This window comes from Pongo abelii, chromosome 1 (genome assembly GCF_028885655.2).
Source record: "Pongo abelii isolate AG06213 chromosome 1, NHGRI_mPonAbe1-v2.0_pri, whole genome shotgun sequence".
Classification (NCBI taxonomy): Eukaryota; Metazoa; Chordata; class Mammalia; order Primates; family Hominidae; genus Pongo; species Pongo abelii.
The window spans coordinates 88,810,587-88,830,133 of record NC_071985.2 but is presented as its reverse complement, the minus strand read 5'-3'; the positions used below and the strand labels follow the sequence as shown (position 1 = coordinate 88,830,133).

Sequence of the window (19,547 nt, the reverse complement as noted above, 5' to 3'; positions counted from 1 at the left end):
GTCGCCGGGACGCCAGACCCCACTGCGACCGCGGACGCCTAGCCCTGCCTTGATCCCCTCCCCCGACCGCAGGGGCCCGGTGCGTGCTCGCCCTCCACCCGCCACCCGCCACCCGCCACCCGCCACCCGCCACCCGTCACCCGCCACCCGCCACCCGCCCCCCGCCACCATTGGCGCGACCTACCCCGACACCCAACAAAGCACCCTGCGATCCCGCTGGGACCCGGAGCCGGACCCGGACCCCGACAGGTACCGGAGCGGCGTGGAACCTCCCCGTGCGCCCTGCCTGCTGTCTCCAACGCGGGGATCGCGCCGGGGCAGGAAGAGGCGCGGGCGAAACAGTCAGGCCGCTGCTCCTAGGACGCGGTGGGCGCAGCGCCCTGCGGGGTTCGGCGAGCCCAGGCGCGGGGGCTGGGGCGTGCGGCGGCGGCGGCCGGCCCGACGCGGACCGTTTGGGTCCGGGGTGGGGACGCGGGGGCGTCCACGTCAACGCCGGCCGGCTCCGTTCACCTGGCGCCCGCTCCGCCCGCGCGGTCCGTCGGTTGCGCACCGAACCCAGACAGGCGCCGGCCAACGGCGCAGGCGTTCGCGCCGGGTCCCAGCCATGCGAGCGGCGACGCGCCCCGGCGCGCCGTCAGGATGGCCGAGCGGTCTAAGGCGCTGCGTTCAGGTCGCAGTCTCCCCTGGAGGCGTGGGTTCGAATCCCACTCCTGACAAGCCGACCTTTTGGCCCGCCCGCCGGAGGGCAACGCCCATGGCAACCCTGGAGCACCTTTGGCCGGTTCCTGCCTTGAGCCCTTGCCCGCTCTCCAAACTCCAGCCCCCTTGAAGCAAGCCTCCAAAACGCCGCCGCTTCTCAGGCACGTCCGTTCTTCCTGCCCACCCGCCGCCTGTCGCAGAAACAGCCCAGGACCATGCGCCAGCGCCCGCGACCCTCTACCAATTGCCCTTCGGACGGACGCCCTCCCCGCCACCTCGCACGCCCTCTTCCCTGGCCCCACACACAGCGAGCGACCGCGACCACCTTCCACGCTCTTCCCTGCCTATCTCCTCCGCCCGCCCAAACAGACACAGCCCAGATTCTTGCCCTATTCCTCCTTTTCCCTCCTTCCTCCCACCGGCCTCCGCCCACCGCCCACCGCCCACCGCCCACCGCCCACCGCCTCGAATCGCCGCTGCGCTGCCCAGAGGCGTCCTGGCCTGCACAGCCCGCCCGGTTTCACCCTCCAACTTCTGACCGCTGAACGGCAGCGAGCGACTCGCTCGTGGAGCCGCACACACTTCTCCCACCAGAGGCACGCCATCCAACATCCTGTCCTTTCCTCCGACCCCTCGGACCCCGGCCGCGCATTCCATTCTCCAGACGCCCTAGCCACGTCGCCGATCCCACCTCGCTACTTGTGCTCCCTTCCCGCTAACACCTGCCTGCCGGCCCACCTGCAGCCCGGACGCCTGCCGGCCACAGGCAGCGGGAACCCTGCACACAGCCTGGCAGGCGAGTCCAAACCCGGAAGGACAGCCAACGAGGAATCACGAGCGGAAGCCCTAGATCCCCGTCACGCGCCCACAAACGCCAGGCCCCGCCGGGACCAGCTCCGCGCCACACCGCATCCCCACGGGGGAAGCCGCGGCCTGGGCCGTCCCAGCCACACCCAGCGCGCCTTCTCCAGGGTCAGCCAGCTGCGGCTCTGCCGAAGCGCTCCTCCGCTCCTTTCTCGCGCTCCAGCCTCCCTACCAGCCCAAGTGCGAGCCGGTGGGGTGGGTCACAGCGCAGGAGCGAGGCGCCCACGGACTTGGTCTGCGTTTCTGAGCCCGCACGCCACGGCTGCGAGACCCGTTCCCCATCGCCGCCCCCGCTCGCTGACACACCCACCTCCCCACCCACCCGCAGGTGACACAAGTGAGAAGGCCGGCCCGGCGGTGAAGAAAAGAAAGAAAAAAAAAGGACCCTCGAAAGAAAGAAAGAAAGAAACAAACAAAAACAAAAACAAGAACTTTGGGTCTGTGCCGGGGATCCGCGCTCAGCAAGGCCCGCCACAGCTCACCTGCCCACACGGGCATTCGGGCGCGGGCCACGGCTGGTCCTTCCCCTGGAGACCCCGGCGGGCAGTCTCTCGGCCCTGGGCGGCAGAGAAAGCGCAAGATGGGCCGAGTCGGCCTCTCTCCCTCCGCTCTCCCTCCGCGCCCCGCCTCAGGTCCCTCGACGTGACGGGAGCCTCCCCTTCTGCCCGCCCCATCGGGCCAGCCTCTCGTGGCCGCTCCAATAGGACGGAGGCCCACGGCAGGCGGTGACCAGTGAACGGCCGCTGGTGGCGAGCTCCGCTGCACCAGCTTCCGTTGGCGTTTGCCATCGGTGCATGGGTGGTTCAGTGGTAGAATTCTCGCCTGCCACGCGGGAGGCCCGGGTTCGATTCCCGGCCCATGCAGCACACCCTCCCATTTTGGTGCTGCAGCAGCACCAAGGCGTAGCTGCGCTCGCCTCTGCCGCCTCCTTACACTCGGGGCGCGCGAGCGAGTCCGGCACCGGCTGCGCTCCCACGCGCGACGCCCCTCTGCCCTTTCTTCCGTGCCTCTCTCCACTGACTTACGGTTGAGCCTGTCCCCCCGCCCCCCCACCTTGGTAACAACAACCCCTCCAAACACGAGAGCGCGCCAGACACCAGCCCTGGGCAGCCTCCTGCTCCTGTTTCTCTTCATTGCCCTGCCACCGCCTCTGCCCGACGCATTTCACTTCAAGGAACACCGCCAGGCACCACGGGCTTGCAGCCACTCGCCCCACCTCTCCTCTTCACATTTCACCACCTCGACCTCTTTTCCTCTCTCTCTCTCCCCCTCGCTGGCTCCCCACATCCAGAAAATGATGCCATGGTTGCCCTTCCAGTAGGAAGGAAGTCGCGACTCCGGGGAGTAACTCATCACTTTCCCCTAGTTGGTCACACAGTCCTTAACGCGACCACACGAGTGTACGCGTGGCATGTGCACCGTCTATATTCATCGTGTTCCGGCTACTCCACACTCTCTCCCCTCATTCTGCCGGCACCACCACCGCCATGTCGCATCTCCCAACCTAACCCCAATCCACCACTTTAGTCGACGATGCTGCCTTGTTTCTCTCCCTCGGACCTCTTTTCATCTCAGCCCCAGACACATGCCTGAGACGTGAATGTGCGTCCTGAAGACGGCTTATTTATGTCTCGGGTCCAGTTGCATTCCCTACCCTTTTGGGACGTGGGACGTGGCCTCCAGTCGCTCTGTCACGACGTCTCTCCCACCCTGGGCTGCTTGCCACCTCACCCCAGCCCCACTCCATACTCTGACCGCCCAGCCCAAGCAGCAGCCCAGTCTCGCCGGCGGGGGTGCCCTTTGACCACACAGACTTCCTTCCTGCCCAGGCCAACCCGCTGAAAAGGTACTGTTCCCACCAGCCTTCAGGCTCAGCCCTCCCTCCACCACCTTTGTCTCACCCCACCCGCCCTTTCACTCACACACACACACACACACACACACACAGACACACACTCTCTCTCTCTCTCTGTCTCTCTCTCTCACTCTCTCAATCTCTCACCCTCTCTGTCTTTCTCTGTCTCTGTCTCTGTCTCTCTCTCTCTCTCTCTCTCTGTCTCTATCTCTCTGTCTCTCTCTCTCGCACAGTCAACTCTCCCTCTCGCCGTCAATGTCCCTCACTCAGACGACTCATATCCCCCAGCCCTGGCCTCCTTCAGGCTCTTCAGACACACGCCAGCTCCGCCACCAGCTGGGATCCCTCCGACCGCATAGGCGGCCCGCGAGGTGCCCTGACGCCCCAGGCATCTGCACAACCTCCGTTTCACTGGACAGCCTCACTCCCAGACCTGGCCAGCCAGCCCTGTGCACCCCCTGGACACCCTGGACTCCTTCTTCCAGCTCCCAGCACGCGACATGCTTCTCTCCTTTCCTCGGTGTCAGCCCCTTGCCCCGGGCGGGGGTGGACGCCAGCCACGGGAACGGACACCTTCGTCCATCACTGTCACCCACTGACATCCACCCACATCACGCTGGCAAGCAAGCCAGCCTCCCGTGGGGATGGCAAACATCTCTATCCCCGACAGGGTCTGGTCTCTGCAGGTGATCCGACTGTGCCAAGATCCCACGAATGACACGGGAGAGGTTTGTGCAGTTGGTTGGACGTCTACTTTGCCCCTACAGAGGAGTTTTGGCAAGAAGTCGACTGACTTCTGCCATTGACTTGGGGGATCAGCCAAACAATAATGATCAATACGGGTTGAATAGAGGGTTGGAGCACTGGGCTCATCTGTGCTAAGGAGGGGATGGGAAAAGCGTTCCACAGCGAATCTTGGCGCTGGGGATGGGTACCATCTCCACATGTTCCTTGACATTTGGGGAGAAGATAGAGAGCGTAGGTCAGGCAATGGGAAGCAAACTTCGGCTGGAAGTCTATCAGGAACCCCAACCCCGCACATGCGCTTTGGTCAGCCTGGCCGTTGGGTTTTCCCCACGAACTCCTGCATCTCCACGCTTCAATGCCCGTGGCCAGGTTGGTCTAACTAATGGGACCTCTCAAGATTCATTTTCACATCCAGAATAGGCGAGAATCTCAAACCCGTCAACAGTGAGCGGGAGCACGTGTACACACACGCACGTGTATGTTGCGGGAAGTCAGGGACCCCGAACGGAGGGACCGGCTGGAGCCGCGGCAGAGGCACGTAAACTGTGAAGACTTCATTTTAATATGGACTTTCTTCGGTTCCCAAATAATGCTTTTATAATTTCTTACGCCTGTCTTTACTTTAATCTCTTAATCCTGTTATCTCCGTAAGCTGAGGATGTACCTCACCTCAGGACCCCTGTGACAATTGTGTTAACTCTACAAATTGATGGTAAAACACGTGTGTTTGAACAATATGAGATCAGCGCACCTTGAGAAAGAATAGAAGAACAGCGACTTTTAGGGAACAGGGGAAGACAACCATAAGGTCTGACTGCCTGCGAGGTCGGGCAAAAAGAGCCATATTTTTCTTCTTGCAGAGAGCCTATGAAGGACGTGCAAGTAGGCAAGATGTCGTTAAGACAACCTAAGTGTCCGTCAGCCGGGAAATGGATTAACAAGAATGTGGCATATGGACACCATGGAATGCCATTTGGCCGTAGAAAAGAACGAAATCCTCTCGTCTGCAGCAACAGAGGCGGAGCTATAGGTCACGATGGAACACCAAATGAGCCGGGCACAGAAAGACAGAGAGGGCAGGTTCTTACCCCAATCCTGGGAGCTCAAAAAGTTCACCTTGTGGAGGTAGAGAGTAGAACGATAGACACCAGAGGCTGGAGAGGGTGTGTGGGTGACTGCGGTGAAGAGAGGTTGGTGAAATGGGTACGAGCATGCGTTTAGATGGAGGGAATACGTTCTAAGAATGTTCTAGGGCAGAGTAGGGCGACTAGGGGTAACAACGACGTATTAGTGCGTGTTTCCGAAGAGCTCCTGGAAGACAGCACCTGAGATGCTCTCAACAGGTAGAGATCAGAGGCTGGAGAGGGTGTGTGGGTGACTGCGGTGAAGCGAGGTTGGTGAATTGGGTACCAGCATGCGTTTAGATGGAGGGAATACGTTCTAAGAATGTTCTAGGGCAGAGTAGGGCGACTAGGGGTAACAACGACGTATTAGTGCGTGTTTCCGAAGAGCTCCTGGAAGACAGCACCTGAGATGCTCCCAACAGGTAGAGACGACAGACACCCACGGGATGGATGCCCTACATCCCCTCAGTGGCTCATCGATCACTACGCAGTCTACACGTGTTACCACACGTCACAGGAATCCCATCGATATCATGTCCGCATGAAGAAGAACATAGTCATGCTGCCAGAGTGACTGTCGCAGCTCGGCCTCCCTGGCGCTATGGCCCGTGGTCTCGGCTCCTCAAGTTCCGCTGCCATTTCTACCGAAGCCGGTGACACCCGTGGAGCCCAATCACGGATCCCGCGCTCAGGGTCTGGCACGCCTCGGAAAAGCCAGTGCGCTTGCTGGCATGAGTGGCTCTGGCGGGTGGCCCAACCATTAGGCCCAGATCCCCCGCAGCCGAGAGAGAAGTGGCCCGTCAGCCACCGGGCTTGGCTTGGCGGAAGCCGCTCTGCTCGAGAGTCCTGGCCCATTCGGTGGCCAGCCGAGAGTGCGAGGGTGGCGGTGGTGGTGGCGGGTCACCTGGCGGCCATGGGAGGAGAAAGCCTGACCTGGCCAGTGGGCTTTGCCGCTGAGAAAGAGTGGGAGCGAGGCGAGCACGTGACAAGGAAGAGCTGTGAAGCTGATGTTGCGAAGGTGGCGCCAGCGAGGCCAAAAGGACGGATGGGTGGAGGCAGGCGGGGAGCGTTGGGGCGCACGTGGAGGCCGCGGGAGGTTGTGGCTGGGGCGCGGGAGAAGCGAGCGAGCGAGCCTGTTGGCCAAAAGGGGAGGTGTGAAGGGGCCTGGCAGCTGGCAGGCAGAGCCAAAGAAGGAAGGCTTCCCTGACCGGGAATCGAACCCGGGCCGCGGCGGTGAGAGCGCCGAATCCTAACCACTAGACCACCAGGGAGTGACGGCTTCGGGGCCCGGCTTGCGCCTCCTGGCCCCGGGCGCCTCCGGCCCCCAGCACTACCTTGGCGCTACCTTGGCGCTACCTTGGCGCCTGTCCCCTGCTTCGGGTTAAAACAAACACCCGCAACCAGCCCCCGCGACGCCGGCGGCAACCGGCCTGCCCTCACGAGCAGCTCTGCCCTGTTCGCAGCACACCCTCCAAACACCGCGCGCCTCCTTCCCGGGCGCACAGGCACGCAGCCACAGGCCAAGCTGCCACACGAGCTCCGCGCCCGGGACCTCCGCAAAAGGTCGGCCCGCTGCGTTGGCCGGGAATCGAACCCGGGTCAACTGCTTGGAAGGCAGCTATGCTCACCACTATACCACCAACGCCGCACGGCGCGGGCAGCCCCGCCACGCCGGCCCGGGGCTCCCACCAGCGCGCCGCCGACGCCCGGGGCAGCCCGACCCCGACGCCCGGTCCGTCCGCCCGCCCGCAGCTCCGCGCTGCCACGGCCCCGCCGAAGGCCGCCCGGCGCCCCACCGGTGCAAGGCGAGCGCGGCTGCCCCGTTCCGCCCGCCTGCCTCTGGGGGCGCTCTCGCTCCCTCGCCGCCCGGGGCCGCCAGAGCCCTTCCCCACCAGGTGCCCGGCGGGGACACGGCCGGCGCCGACAGGGTCCTCGCTCCTCCGCCTCCCACCGGGCGCCGGGCCCTGTGCGTCGCAGAAAGCCTCTTCCGACACCCACTTTGGGCCGGCAGCTCGTCGGGCGCCGTGGGGGGCCAGAGGAGGCCGCCCGCCTGCGGCGACCAAGCCGCGGGCGAGAAGAAAAGGCAGGAGGCCAAGGGGGCCCAGGAGGCCCAGGGGGCCCAGGGGGCCAAGGGGCCGGGCAGGCCAGGCCCGAGATGGCGCACTGCCACTAGCTGGAGGGCGGAGGAAGGAGAAGGAGGGCCCACAGGCTGGGTCCGAGGCGGCGGCCCAAAAAGGACGGCTGCCTCCCCGTCGGGGAATCGAACCCCGGTCTCCCGCGTGACAGGCGGGGATACTCACCACTATACTAACGAGGACGACGGCGACCGTCGCCGGGACGCCAGACCCCACTGCGACCGCGGACGCCTAGCCCTGCCTTGATCCCCTCCCCCGACCGCAGGGGCCCGGTGCGTGCTCGCCCTCCACCCGCCAACCGCCACCCGCCACCCGCCACCCGTCACCCGCCACCCGCCACCCGCCCCCCGCCACCATTGGCGCGACCTACCCCGACACCCAACAAAGCACCCTGCGATCCCGCTGGGACCCGGAGCCGGACCCGGACCCCGACAGGTACCGGAGCGGCGTGGAACCTCCCCGTGCGCCCTGCCTGCTGTCTCCAACGCGGGGATCGCGCCGGGGCAGGAAGAGGCGCGGGCGAAACAGTCAGGCCGCTGCTCCTAGGACGCGGTGGGCGCAGCGCCCTGCGGGGTTCGGCGAGCCCAGGCGCGGGGGCTGGGGCGTGCGGCGGCGGCGGCCGGCCCGACGCGGACCGTTTGGGTCCGGGGTGGGGACGCGGGGGCGTCCACGTCAACGCCGGCCGGCTCCGTTCACCTGGCGCCCGCTCCGCCCGCGCGGTCCGTCGGTTGCGCACCGAACCCAGACAGGCGCCGGCCAACGGCGCAGGCGTTCGCGCCGGGTCCCAGCCATGCGAGCGGCGACGCGCCCCGGCGCGCCGTCAGGATGGCCGAGCGGTCTAAGGCGCTGCGTTCAGGTCGCAGTCTCCCCTGGAGGCGTGGGTTCGAATCCCACTCCTGACAAGCCGACCTTTTGGCCCGCCCGCCGGAGGGCAACGCCCATGGCAACCCTGGAGCACCTTTGGCCGGTTCCTGCCTTGAGCCCTTGCCCGCTCTCCAAACTCCAGCCCCCTTGAAGCAAGCCTCCAAAACGCCGCCGCTTCTCAGGCACGTCCGTTCTTCCTGCCCACCCGCCGCCTGTCGCAGAAACAGCCCAGGACCATGCGCCAGCGCCCGCGACCCTCTACCAATTGCCCTTCGGACGGACGCCCTCCCCGCCACCTCGCACGCCCTCTTCCCTGGCCCCACACACAGCGAGCGACCGCGACCACCTTCCACGCTCTTCCCTGCCTATCTCCTCCGCCCGCCCAAACAGACACAGCCCAGATTCTTGCCCTATTCCTCCTTTTCCCTCCTTCCTCCCACCGGCCTCCGCCCACCGCCCACCGCCCACCGCCCACCGCCCACCGCCTCGAATCGCCGCTGCGCTGCCCAGAGGCGTCCTGGCCTGCACAGCCCGCCCGGTTTCACCCTCCAACTTCTGACCGCTGAACGGCAGCGAGCGACTCGCTCGTGGAGCCGCACACACTTCTCCCACCAGAGGCACGCCATCCAACATCCTGTCCTTTCCTCCGACCCCTCGGACCCCGGCCGCGCATTCCATTCTCCAGACGCCCTAGCCACGTCGCCGATCCCACCTCGCTACTTGTGCTCCCTTCCCGCTAACACCTGCCTGCCGGCCCACCTGCAGCCCGGACGCCTGCCGGCCACAGGCAGCGGGAACCCTGCACACAGCCTGGCAGGCGAGTCCAAACCCGGAAGGACAGCCAACGAGGAATCACGAGCGGAAGCCCTAGATCCCCGTCACGCGCCCACAAACGCCAGGCCCCGCCGGGACCAGCTCCGCGCCACACCGCATCCCCACGGGGGAAGCCGCGGCCTGGGCCGTCCCAGCCACACCCAGCGCGCCTTCTCCAGGGTCAGCCAGCTGCGGCTCTGCCGAAGCGCTCCTCCGCTCCTTTCTCGCGCTCCAGCCTCCCTACCAGCCCAAGTGCGAGCCGGTGGGGTGGGTCACAGCGCAGGAGCGAGGCGCCCACGGACTTGGTCTGCGTTTCTGAGCCCGCACGCCACGGCTGCGAGACCCGTTCCCCATCGCCGCCCCCGCTCGCTGACACACCCACCTCCCCACCCACCCGCAGGTGACACAAGTGAGAAGGCCGGCCCGGCGGTGAAGAAAAGAAAGAAAAAAAAAGGACCCTCGAAAGAAAGAAAGAAAGAAACAAACAAAGAAACAAACAAAAACAAAAACAAGAACTTTGGGTCTGTGCCGGGGATCCGCGCTCAGCAAGGCCCGCCACAGCTCACCTGCCCACACGGGCATTCGGGCGCGGGCCACGGCTGGTCCTTCCCCTGGAGACCCCGGCGGGCAGTCTCTCGGCCCTGGGCGGCAGAGAAAGCGCAAGATGGGCCGAGTCGGCCTCTCTCCCTCCGCTCTCCCTCCGCGCCCCGCCTCAGGTCCGTCGACGTGACGGGAGCCTCCCCTTCTGCCCGCCCCATCGGGCCAGCCTCTCGTGGCCGCTCCAATAGGACGGAGGCCCACGGCAGGCGGTGACCAGTGAACGGCCGCTGGTGGCGAGCTCCGCTGCACCAGCTTCCGTTGGCGTTTGCCATCGGTGCATGGGTGGTTCAGTGGTAGAATTCTCGCCTGCCACGCGGGAGGCCCGGGTTCGATTCCCGGCCCATGCAGCACACCCTCCCATTTTGGTGCTGCAGCAGCACCAAGGCGTAGCTGCGCTCGCCTCTGCCGCCTCCTTACACTCGGGGCGCGCGAGCGAGTCCGGCACCGGCTGCGCTCCCACGCGCGACGCCCCTCTGCCCTTTCTTCCGTGCCTCTCTCCACTGACTTACGGTTGAGCCTGTCCCCCCGCCCCCCCACCTTGGTAACAACAACCCCTCCAAACACGAGAGCGCGCCAGACACCAGCCCTGGGCAGCCTCCTGCTCCTGTTTCTCTTCATTGCCCTGCCACCGCCTCTGCCCGACGCATTTCACTTCAAGGAACACCGCCAGGCACCACGGGCTTGCAGCCACTCGCCCCACCTCTCCTCTTCACATTTCACCACCTCGACCTCTTTTCCTCTCTCTCTCTCCCCCTCGCTGGCTCCCCACATCCAGAAAATGATGCCATGGTTGCCCTTCCAGTAGGAAGGACGTCGCGACTCCGGGGAGTAACTCATCACTTTCCCCTAGTTGGTCACACAGTCCTTAACGCGACCACACGAGTGTACGCGTGGCATGTGCACCGTCTATATTCATCGTGTTCCGGCTACTCCACACTCTCTCCCCTCATTCTGCCGGCACCACCACCGCCATGTCGCATCTCCCAACCTAACCCCAATCCACCACTTTAGTCGAGGTTGCTGCCTTGTTTCTCTCCCTCGGACCTCTTTTCATCTCAGCCCCAGACACATGCCTGAGACGTGAATGTGCGTCCTGAAGACGGCTTATTTATGTCTCGGGTCCAGTTGCATTCCCTACCCTTTTGGGACGTGGGACGTGGCCTCCAGTCGCTCTGTCACGACGTCTCTCCCACCCTGGGCTGCTTGCCACCTCACCCCAGCCCCACTCCATACTCTGACCGCCCAGCCCAAGCAGCAGCCCAGTCTCGCCGGCGGGGGTGCCCTTTGACCACACAGACTTCCTTCCTGCCCAGGCCAACCCGCTGAAAAGGTACTGTTCCCACCAGCCTTCAGGCTCAGCCCTCCCTCCACCACCTTTGTCTCACCCCACCCGCCCTTTCACTCACACACACACACACACACACACACACAGACACACACTCTCTCTCTCTCTCTGTCTCTCTCTCTCACTCTCTCAATCTCTCACCCTCTCTGTCTTTCTCTGTCTCTGTCTCTGTCTCTCTCTCTCTCTCTCTCTCTGTCTCTATCTCTCTGTCTCTCTCTCTCGCACAGTCAACTCTCCCTCTCGCCGTCAATGTCCCTCACTCAGACGACTCATATCCCCCAGCCCTGGCCTCCTTCAGGCTCTTCAGACACACGCCAGCTCCGCCACCAGCTGGGATCCCTCCGACCGCATAGGCGGCCCGCGAGGTGCCCTGACGCCCCAGGCATCTGCACAACCTCCGTTTCACTGGACAGCCTCACTCCCAGACCTGGCCAGCCAGCCCTGTGCACCCCCTGGACACCCTGGACTCCTTCTTCCAGCTCCCAGCACGCGACATGCTTCTCTCCTTTCCTCGGTGTCAGCCCCTTGCCCCGGGCGGGGGTGGACGCCAGCCACGGGAACGGACACCTTCGTCCATCACTGTCACCCACTGACATCCACCCACATCACGCTGGCAAGCAAGCCAGCCTCCCGTGGGGATGGCAAACATCTCTATCCCCGACAGGGTCTGGTCTCTGCAGGTGATCCGACTGTGCCAAGATCCCACGAATGACACGGGAGAGGTTTGTGCAGTTGGTTGGACGTCTACTTTGCCCCTACAGAGGAGTTTTGGCAAGAAGTCGACTGACTTCTGCCATTGACTTGGGGGATCAGCCAAACAATAATGATCAATACGGGTTGAATAGAGGGTTGGAGCACTGGGCTCATCTGTGCTAAGGAGGGGATGGGAAAAGCGTTCCACAGCGAATCTTGGCGCTGGGGATGGGTACCATCTCCACATGTTCCTTGACATTTGGGGAGAAGATAGAGAGCGTAGGTCAGGCAATGGGAAGCAAACTTCGGCTGGAAGTCTATCAGGAACCCCAACCCCGCACATGCGCTTTGGTCAGCCTGGCCGTTGGGTTTTCCCCACGAACTCCTGCATCTCCACGCTTCAATGCCCGTGGCCAGGTTGGTCTAACTAATGGGACCTCTCAAGATTCATTTTCACATCCAGAATAGGCGAGAATCTCAAACCCGTCAACAGTGAGCGGGAGCACGTGTACACACACGCACGTGTATGTTGCGGGAAGTCAGGGACCCCGAACGGAGGGACCGGCTGGAGCCGCGGCAGAGGCACGTAAACTGTGAAGACTTCATTTTAATATGGACTTTCTTCGGTTCCCAAATAATGCTTTTATAATTTCTTACGCCTGTCTTTACTTTAATCTCTTAATCCTGTTATCTCCGTAAGCTGAGGATGTACCTCACCTCAGGACCCCTGTGACAATTGTGTTAACTCTACAAATTGATGGTAAAACACGTGTGTTTGAACAATATGAGATCAGCGCACCTTGAGAAAGAATAGAAGAACAGCGACTTTTAGGGAACAGGGGAAGACAACCATAAGGTCTGACTGCCTGCGAGGTCGGGCAAAAAGAGCCATATTTTTCTTCTTGCAGAGAGCCTATGAAGGACGTGCAAGTAGGCAAGATGTCGTTAAGACAACCTAAGTGTCCGTCAGCCGGGAAATGGATTAACAAGAATGTGGCATATGGACACCATGGAATGCCATTTGGCCGTAGAAAAGAACGAAATCCTCTCGTCTGCAGCAACAGAGGCGGAGCTATAGGTCACGATGGAACACCAAATGAGCCGGGCACAGAAAGACAGAGAGGGCAGGTTCTTACCCCAATCCTGGGAGCTCAAAAAGTTCACCTTGTGGAGGTAGAGAGTAGAACGATAGACACCAGAGGCTGGAGAGGGTGTGTGGGTGACTGCGGTGAAGAGAGGTTGGTGAAATGGGTACGAGCATGCGTTTAGATGGAGGGAATACGTTCTAAGAATGTTCTAGGGCAGAGTAGGGCGACTAGGGGTAACAACGACGTATTAGTGCGTGTTTCCGAAGAGCTCCTGGAAGACAGCACCTGAGATGCTCTCAACAGGTAGAGATCAGAGGCTGGAGAGGGTGTGTGGGTGACTGCGGTGAAGCGAGGTTGGTGAATTGGGTACCAGCATGCGTTTAGATGGAGGGAATACGTTCTAAGAATGTTCTAGGGCAGAGTAGGGCGACTAGGGGTAACAACGACGTATTAGTGCGTGTTTCCGAAGAGCTCCTGGAAGACAGCACCTGAGATGCTCCCAACAGGTAGAGACGACAGACACCCACGGGATGGATGCCCTACATCCCCTCAGTGGCTCATCGATCACTACGCAATCTACACGTGTTACCACACGTCACAGGAATCCCATCGATATCATGTCCGCATGAAGAAGAACATAGTCATGCTGCCAGAGTGACTGTCGCAGCTCGGCCTCCCTGGCGCTATGGCCCATGGTCTCGGCTCCTCAAGTTCCGCTGCCATTTCTACCGAAGCCGGTGACACCCGTGGAGCCCAATCACGGATCCCGCGCTCAGGGTCTGGCACGCCTCGGAAAAGCCAGTGCGCTTGCTGGCATGAGTGGCTCTGGCGGGTGGCCCAACCATTAGGCCCAGATCCCCCGCAGCCGAGAGAGAAGTGGCCCGTCAGCCACCGGGCTTGGCTTGGCGGAAGCCGCTCTGCTCGAGAGTCCTGGCCCATTCGGTGGCCAGCCGAGAGTGCGAGGGTGGCGGTGGTGGTGGCGGGTCACCTGGCGGCCATGGGAGGAGAAAGCCTGACCTGGCCAGTGGGCTTTGCCGCTGAGAAAGAGTGGGAGCGAGGCGAGCACGTGACAAGGAAGAGCTGTGAAGCTGATGTTGCGAAGGTGGCGCCAGCGAGGCCAAAAGGACGGATGGGTGGAGGCAGGCGGGGAGCGTTGGGGCGCACGTGGAGGCCGCGGGAGGTTGTGGCTGGGGCGCGGGAGAAGCGAGCGAGCGAGCCTGTTGGCCAAAAGGGGAGGTGTGAAGGGGCCTGGCAGCTGGCAGGCAGAGCCAAAGAAGGAAGGCTTCCCTGACCGGGAATCGAACCCGGGCCGCGGCGGTGAGAGCGCCGAATCCTAACCACTAGACCACCAGGGAGAGACGGCTTCGGGGCCCGGCTTGCGCCTCCTGGCCCCGGGCGCCTCCGGCCCCCAGCACTACCTTGGCGCTACCTTGGCGCTACCTTGGCGCCTGTCCCCTGCTTCGGGTTAAAACAAACACCCGCAACCAGCCCCCGCGACGCCGGCGGCAACCGGCCTGCCCTCACGAGCAGCTCTGCCCTGTTCGCAGCACACCCTCCAAACACCGCGCGCCTCCTTCCCGGGCGCACAGGCACGCAGCCACAGGCCAAGCTGCCACACGAGCTCCGCGCCCGGGACCTCCGCAAAAGGTCGGCCCGCTGCGTTGGCCGGGAATCGAACCCGGGTCAACTGCTTGGAAGGCAGCTATGCTCACCACTATACCACCAACGCCGCACGGCGCGGGCAGCCCCGCCACGCCGGCCCGGGGCTCCCACCAGCGCGCCGCCGACGCCCGGGGCAGCCCGGCCCCGACGCCCGGTCCGTCCGCCCGCCCGCAGCTCCGCGCTGCCACGGCCCCGCCGAAGGCCGCCCGGCGCCCCACCGGTGCAAGGCGAGCGCGGCTGCCCCGTTCCGCCCGCCTGCCTCTGGGGGCGCTCTCGCTCCCTCGCCGCCCGGGGCCGCCAGAGCCCTTCCCCACCAGGTGCCCGGCGGGGACACGGCCGGCGCCGACAGGGTCCTCGCTCCTCCGCCTCCCACCGGGCGCCGGGCCCTGTGCGTCGCAGAAAGCCTCTTCCGACACCCACTTTGGGCCGGCAGCTCGTCGGGCGCCGTGGGGGGCCAGAGGAGGCCGCCCGCCTGCGGCGACCAAGCCGCGGGCGAGAAGAAAAGGCAGGAGGCCAAGGGGGCCCAGGAGGCCCAGGGGGCCCAGGGGGCCCAGGGGGCCAAGGGGCCGGGCAGGCCAGGCCCGAGATGGCGCACTGCCACTAGCCGGAGGGCGGAGGAAGGAGAAGGAGGGCCCACAGGCTGGGTCCGAGGCGGCGGCCCAAAAAGGACGGCTGCCTCCCCGTCGGGGAATCGAACCCCGGTCTCCCGCGTGACAGGCGGGGATACTCACCACTATACTAACGAGGACGACGGCGACCGTCGCCGGGACGCCAGACCCCACTGCGACCGCGGACGCCTAGCCCTGCCTTGATCCCCTCCCCCGACCGCAGGGGCCCGGTGCGTGCTCGCCCTCCACCCGCCACCCGCCACCCGCCACCCGCCACCCGTCACCCGCCACCCGCCACCCGCCCCCCGCCACCATTGGCGCGACCTACCCCGACACCCAACAAAGCACCCTGCGATCCCGCTGGGACCCGGAGCCGGACCCGGACCCCGACAGGTACCGGAGCGGCGTGGAACCTCCCCGTGCGCCCTGCCTGCTGTCTCCAACGCGGGGATCGCGCCGGGGCAGGAAGAGGCGCGGGCGAAACAGTCAGGCCGCTGCTCCTAGGACGCGGTGGGCGCAGCGCCCTGCGGGGTTCGGCGAGCCCAGGCGCGGGGGCTGGGGCGTGCGGCGGCGGCGGCCGGCCCGACGCGGACCGTTTGGGTCCGGGGTGGGGACGCGGGGGCGTCCACGTCAACGCCGGCCGGCTCCGTTCACCTGGCGCCCGCTCCGCCCGCGCGGTCCGTCGGTTGCGCACCGAACCCAGACAGGCGCCGGCCAACGGCGCAGGCGTTCGCGCCGGGTCCCAGCCATGCGAGCGGCGACGCGCCCCGGCGCGCCGTCAGGATGGCCGAGCGGTCTAAGGCGCTGCGTTCAGGTCGCAGTCTCCCCTGGAGGCGTGGGTTCGAATCCCACTCCTGACAAGCCGACCTTTTGGCCCGCCCGCCGGAGGGCAACGCCCATGGCAACCCTGGAGCACCTTTGGCCGGTTCCTGCCTTGAGCCCTTGCCCGCTCTCCAAACTCCAGCCCCCTTGAAGCAAGCCTCCAAAACGCCGCCGCTTCTCAGGCACGTCCGTTCTTCCTGCCCACCCGCCGCCTGTCGCAGAAACAGCCCAGGACCATGCGCCAGCGCCCGCGACCCTCTACCAATTGCCCTTCGGACGGACGCCCTCCCCGCCACCTCGCACGCCCTCTTCCCTGGCCCCACACACAGCGAGCGACCGCGACCACCTTCCACGCTCTTCCCTGCCTATCTCCTCCGCCCGCCCAAACAGACACAGCCCAGATTCTTGCCCTATTCCTCCTTTTCCCTCCTTCCTCCCACCGGCCTCCGCCCACCGCCCACCGCCCACCGCCCACCGCCCACCGCCTCGAATCGCCGCTGCGCTGCCCAGAGGCGTCCTGGCCTGCACAGCCCGCCCGGTTTCACCCTCCAACTTCTGACCGCTGAACGGCAGCGAGCGACTCGCTCGTGGAGCCGCACACACTTCTCCCACCAGAGGCACGCCATCCAACATCCTGTCCTTTCCTCCGACCCCTCGGACCCCGGCCGCGCATTCCATTCTCCAGACGCCCTAGCCACGTCGCCGATCCCACCTCGCTACTTGTGCTCCCTTCCCGCTAACACCTGCCTGCCGGCCCACCTGCAGCCCGGACGCCTGCCGGCCACAGGCAGCGGGAACCCTGCACACAGCCTGGCAGGCGAGTCCAAACCCGGAAGGACAGCCAACGAGGAATCACGAGCGGAAGCCCTAGATCCCCGTCACGCGCCCACAAACGCCAGGCCCCGCCGGGACCAGCTCCGCGCCACACCGCATCCCCACGGGGGAAGCCGCGGCCTGGGCCGTCCCAGCCACACCCAGCGCGCCTTCTCCAGGGTCAGCCAGCTGCGGCTCTGCCGAAGCGCTCCTCCGCTCCTTTCTCGCGCTCCAGCCTCCCTACCAGCCCAAGTGCGAGCCGGTGGGGTGGGTCACAGCGCAGGAGCGAGGCGCCCACGGACTTGGTCTGCGTTTCTGAGCCCGCACGCCACGGCTGCGAGACCCGTTCCCCATCGCCGCCCCCGCTCGCTGACACACCCACCTCCCCACCCACCCGCAGGTGACACAAGTGAGAAGGCCGGCCCGGCGGTGAAGAAAAGAAAGAAAAAAAAAGGACCCTCGAAAGAAAGAAAGAAAGAAACAAACAAAAACAAAAACAAGAACTTTGGGTCTGTGCCGGGGATCCGCGCTCAGCAAGGCCCGCCACAGCTCACCTGCCCACACGGGCATTCGGGCGCGGGCCACGGCTGGTCCTTCCCCTGGAGACCCCGGCGGGCAGTCTCTCGGCCCTGGGCGGCAGAGAAAGCGCAAGATGGGCCGAGTCGGCCTCTCTCCCTCCGCTCTCCCTCCGCGCCCCGCCTCAGGTCCCTCGACGTGACGGGAGCCTCCCCTTCTGCCCGCCCCATCGGGCCAGCCTCTCGTGGCCGCTCCAATAGGACGGAGGCCCACGGCAGGCGGTGACCAGTGAACGGCCGCTGGTGGCGAGCTCCGCTGCACCAGCTTCCGTTGGCGTTTGCCATCGGTGCATGGGTGGTTCAGTGGTAGAATTCTCGCCTGCCACGCGGGAGGCCCGGGTTCGATTCCCGGCCCATGCAGCACACCCTCCCATTTTGGTGCTGCAGCAGCACCAAGGCGTAGCTGCGCTCGCCTCTGCCGCCTCCTTACACTCGGGGCGCGCGAGCGAGTCCGGCACCGGCTGCGCTCCCACGCGCGACGCCCCTCTGCCCTTTCTTCCGTGCCTCTCTCCACTGACTTACGGTTGAGCCTGTCCCCCCGCCCCCCCACCTTGGTAACAACAACCCCTCCAAACACGAGAGCGCGCCAGACACCAGCCCTGGGCAGCCTCCTGCTCCTGTTTCTCTTCATTGCCCTGCCACCGCCTCTGCCCGACGCATTTCACTTCAAGGAACACCGCCAGGCACCACGGGCTTGCAGCCACTCGCCCCACCTCTCCTCTTCACATTTCACCACCTCGACCTCTTTTCCTCTCTCTCTCTCCCCCTCGCTGGCTCCCCACATCCAGAAAATGATGCCATGGTTGCCCTTCCAGTAGGAAGGAAGTCGCGACTCCGGGGAGTAACTCATCACTTTCCCCTAGTTGGTCACACAGTCCTTAACGCGACCACACGAGTGTACGCGTGGCATGTGCACCGTCTATATTCATCGTGTTCCGGCTACTCCACACTCTCTCCCCTCATTCTGCCGGCACCACCACCGCCATGTCGCATCTCCCAACCTAACCCCAATCCACCACTTTAGTCGACGATGCTGCCTTGTTTCTCTCCCTCGGACCTCTTTTCATCTCAGCCCCAGACACATGCCTGAGACGTGAATGTGCGTCCTGAAGACGGCTTATTTATGTCTCGGGTCCAGTTGCATTCCCTACCCTTTTGGGACGTGGGACGTGGCCTCCAGTCGCTCTGTCACGACGTCTCTCCCACCCTGGGCTGCTTGCCACCTCACCCCAGCCCCACTCCATACTCTGACCGCCCAGCCCAAGCAGCAGCCCAGTCTCGCCGGCGGGGGTGCCCTTTGACCACACAGACTTCCTTCCTGCCCAGGCCAACCCGCTGAAAAGGTACTGTTCCCACCAGCCTTCAGGCTCAGCCCTCCCTCCACCACCTTTGTCTCACCCCACCCGCCCTTTCACTCACACACACACACACACACACACACACAGACACACACTCTCTCTCTCTCTCTGTCTCTCTCTCTCAATCTCTCACCCTCTCTGTCTTTCTCTGTCTCTGTCTCTGTCTCTCTCTCTCTCTCTCTCTGTCTCTATCTCTCTGTCTCTCTCTCTCGCACAGTCAACTCTCCCTCTCGCCGTCAATGTCCCTCACTCAGACGACTCATATCCCCCAGCCCTGGCCTCCTTCAGGCTCTTCAGACACACGCCAGCTCCGCCACCAGCTGGGATCCCTCCGACCGCATAGGCGGCCCGCGAGGTGCCCTGACGCCCCAGGCATCTGCACAACCTCCGTTTCACTGGACAGCCTCACTCCCAGACCTGGCCAGCCAGCCCTGTGCACCCCCTGGACACCCTGGACTCCTTCTTCCAGCTCCCAGCACGCGACATGCTTCTCTCCTTTCCTCGGTGTCAGCCCCTTGCCCCGGGCGGGGGTGGACGCCAGCCACGGGAACGGACACCTTCGTCCATCACTGTCACCCACTGACATCCACCCACATCACGCTGGCAAGCAAGCCAGCCTCCCGTGGGGATGGCAAACATCTCTATCCCCGACAGGGTCTGGTCTCTGCAGGTGATCCGACTGTGCCAAGATCCCACGAATGACACGGGAGAGGTTTGTGCAGTTGGTTGGACGTCTACTTTGCCCCTACAGAGGAGTTTTGGCAAGAAGTCGACTGACTTCTGCCATTGACTTGGGGGATCAGCCAAACAATAATGATCAATACGGGTTGAATAGAGGGTTGGAGCACTGGGCTCATCTGTGCTAAGGAGGGGATGGGAAAA

General features: G+C 64.2%; 6 non-coding genes across 6 annotated transcripts; all 6 read left to right on the top strand.

Annotated features, from left to right (window-relative positions):
* Positions 1-633: 633 nt before the first annotated feature.
* Positions 634-716, top strand: TRNAL-CAG (transfer RNA leucine (anticodon CAG)). Its single transcript has one exon. It is a non-coding gene; the product is annotated as a tRNA-Leu (tRNA).
* Positions 717-2,355: 1,639 nt separating this feature from the next.
* Positions 2,356-2,426, top strand: TRNAG-GCC (transfer RNA glycine (anticodon GCC)). Its single transcript has one exon. It is a non-coding gene; the product is annotated as a tRNA-Gly (tRNA).
* Positions 2,427-8,243: 5,817 nt separating this feature from the next.
* Positions 8,244-8,326, top strand: TRNAL-CAG (transfer RNA leucine (anticodon CAG)). The gene has a single exon. It is a non-coding gene; the product is annotated as a tRNA-Leu (tRNA).
* Positions 8,327-9,977: 1,651 nt separating this feature from the next.
* On the top strand, positions 9,978-10,048 carry TRNAG-GCC (transfer RNA glycine (anticodon GCC)). The gene has a single exon. It is a non-coding gene; the product is annotated as a tRNA-Gly (tRNA).
* Positions 10,049-15,874: 5,826 nt separating this feature from the next.
* TRNAL-CAG (transfer RNA leucine (anticodon CAG)) lies at positions 15,875-15,957 on the top strand. Its single transcript has one exon. It is a non-coding gene; the product is annotated as a tRNA-Leu (tRNA).
* A 1,639-nt stretch (positions 15,958-17,596) lies between these two features.
* TRNAG-GCC (transfer RNA glycine (anticodon GCC)) lies at positions 17,597-17,667 on the top strand. The gene has a single exon. It is a non-coding gene; the product is annotated as a tRNA-Gly (tRNA).
* Positions 17,668-19,547: the final 1,880 nt, after the last annotated feature.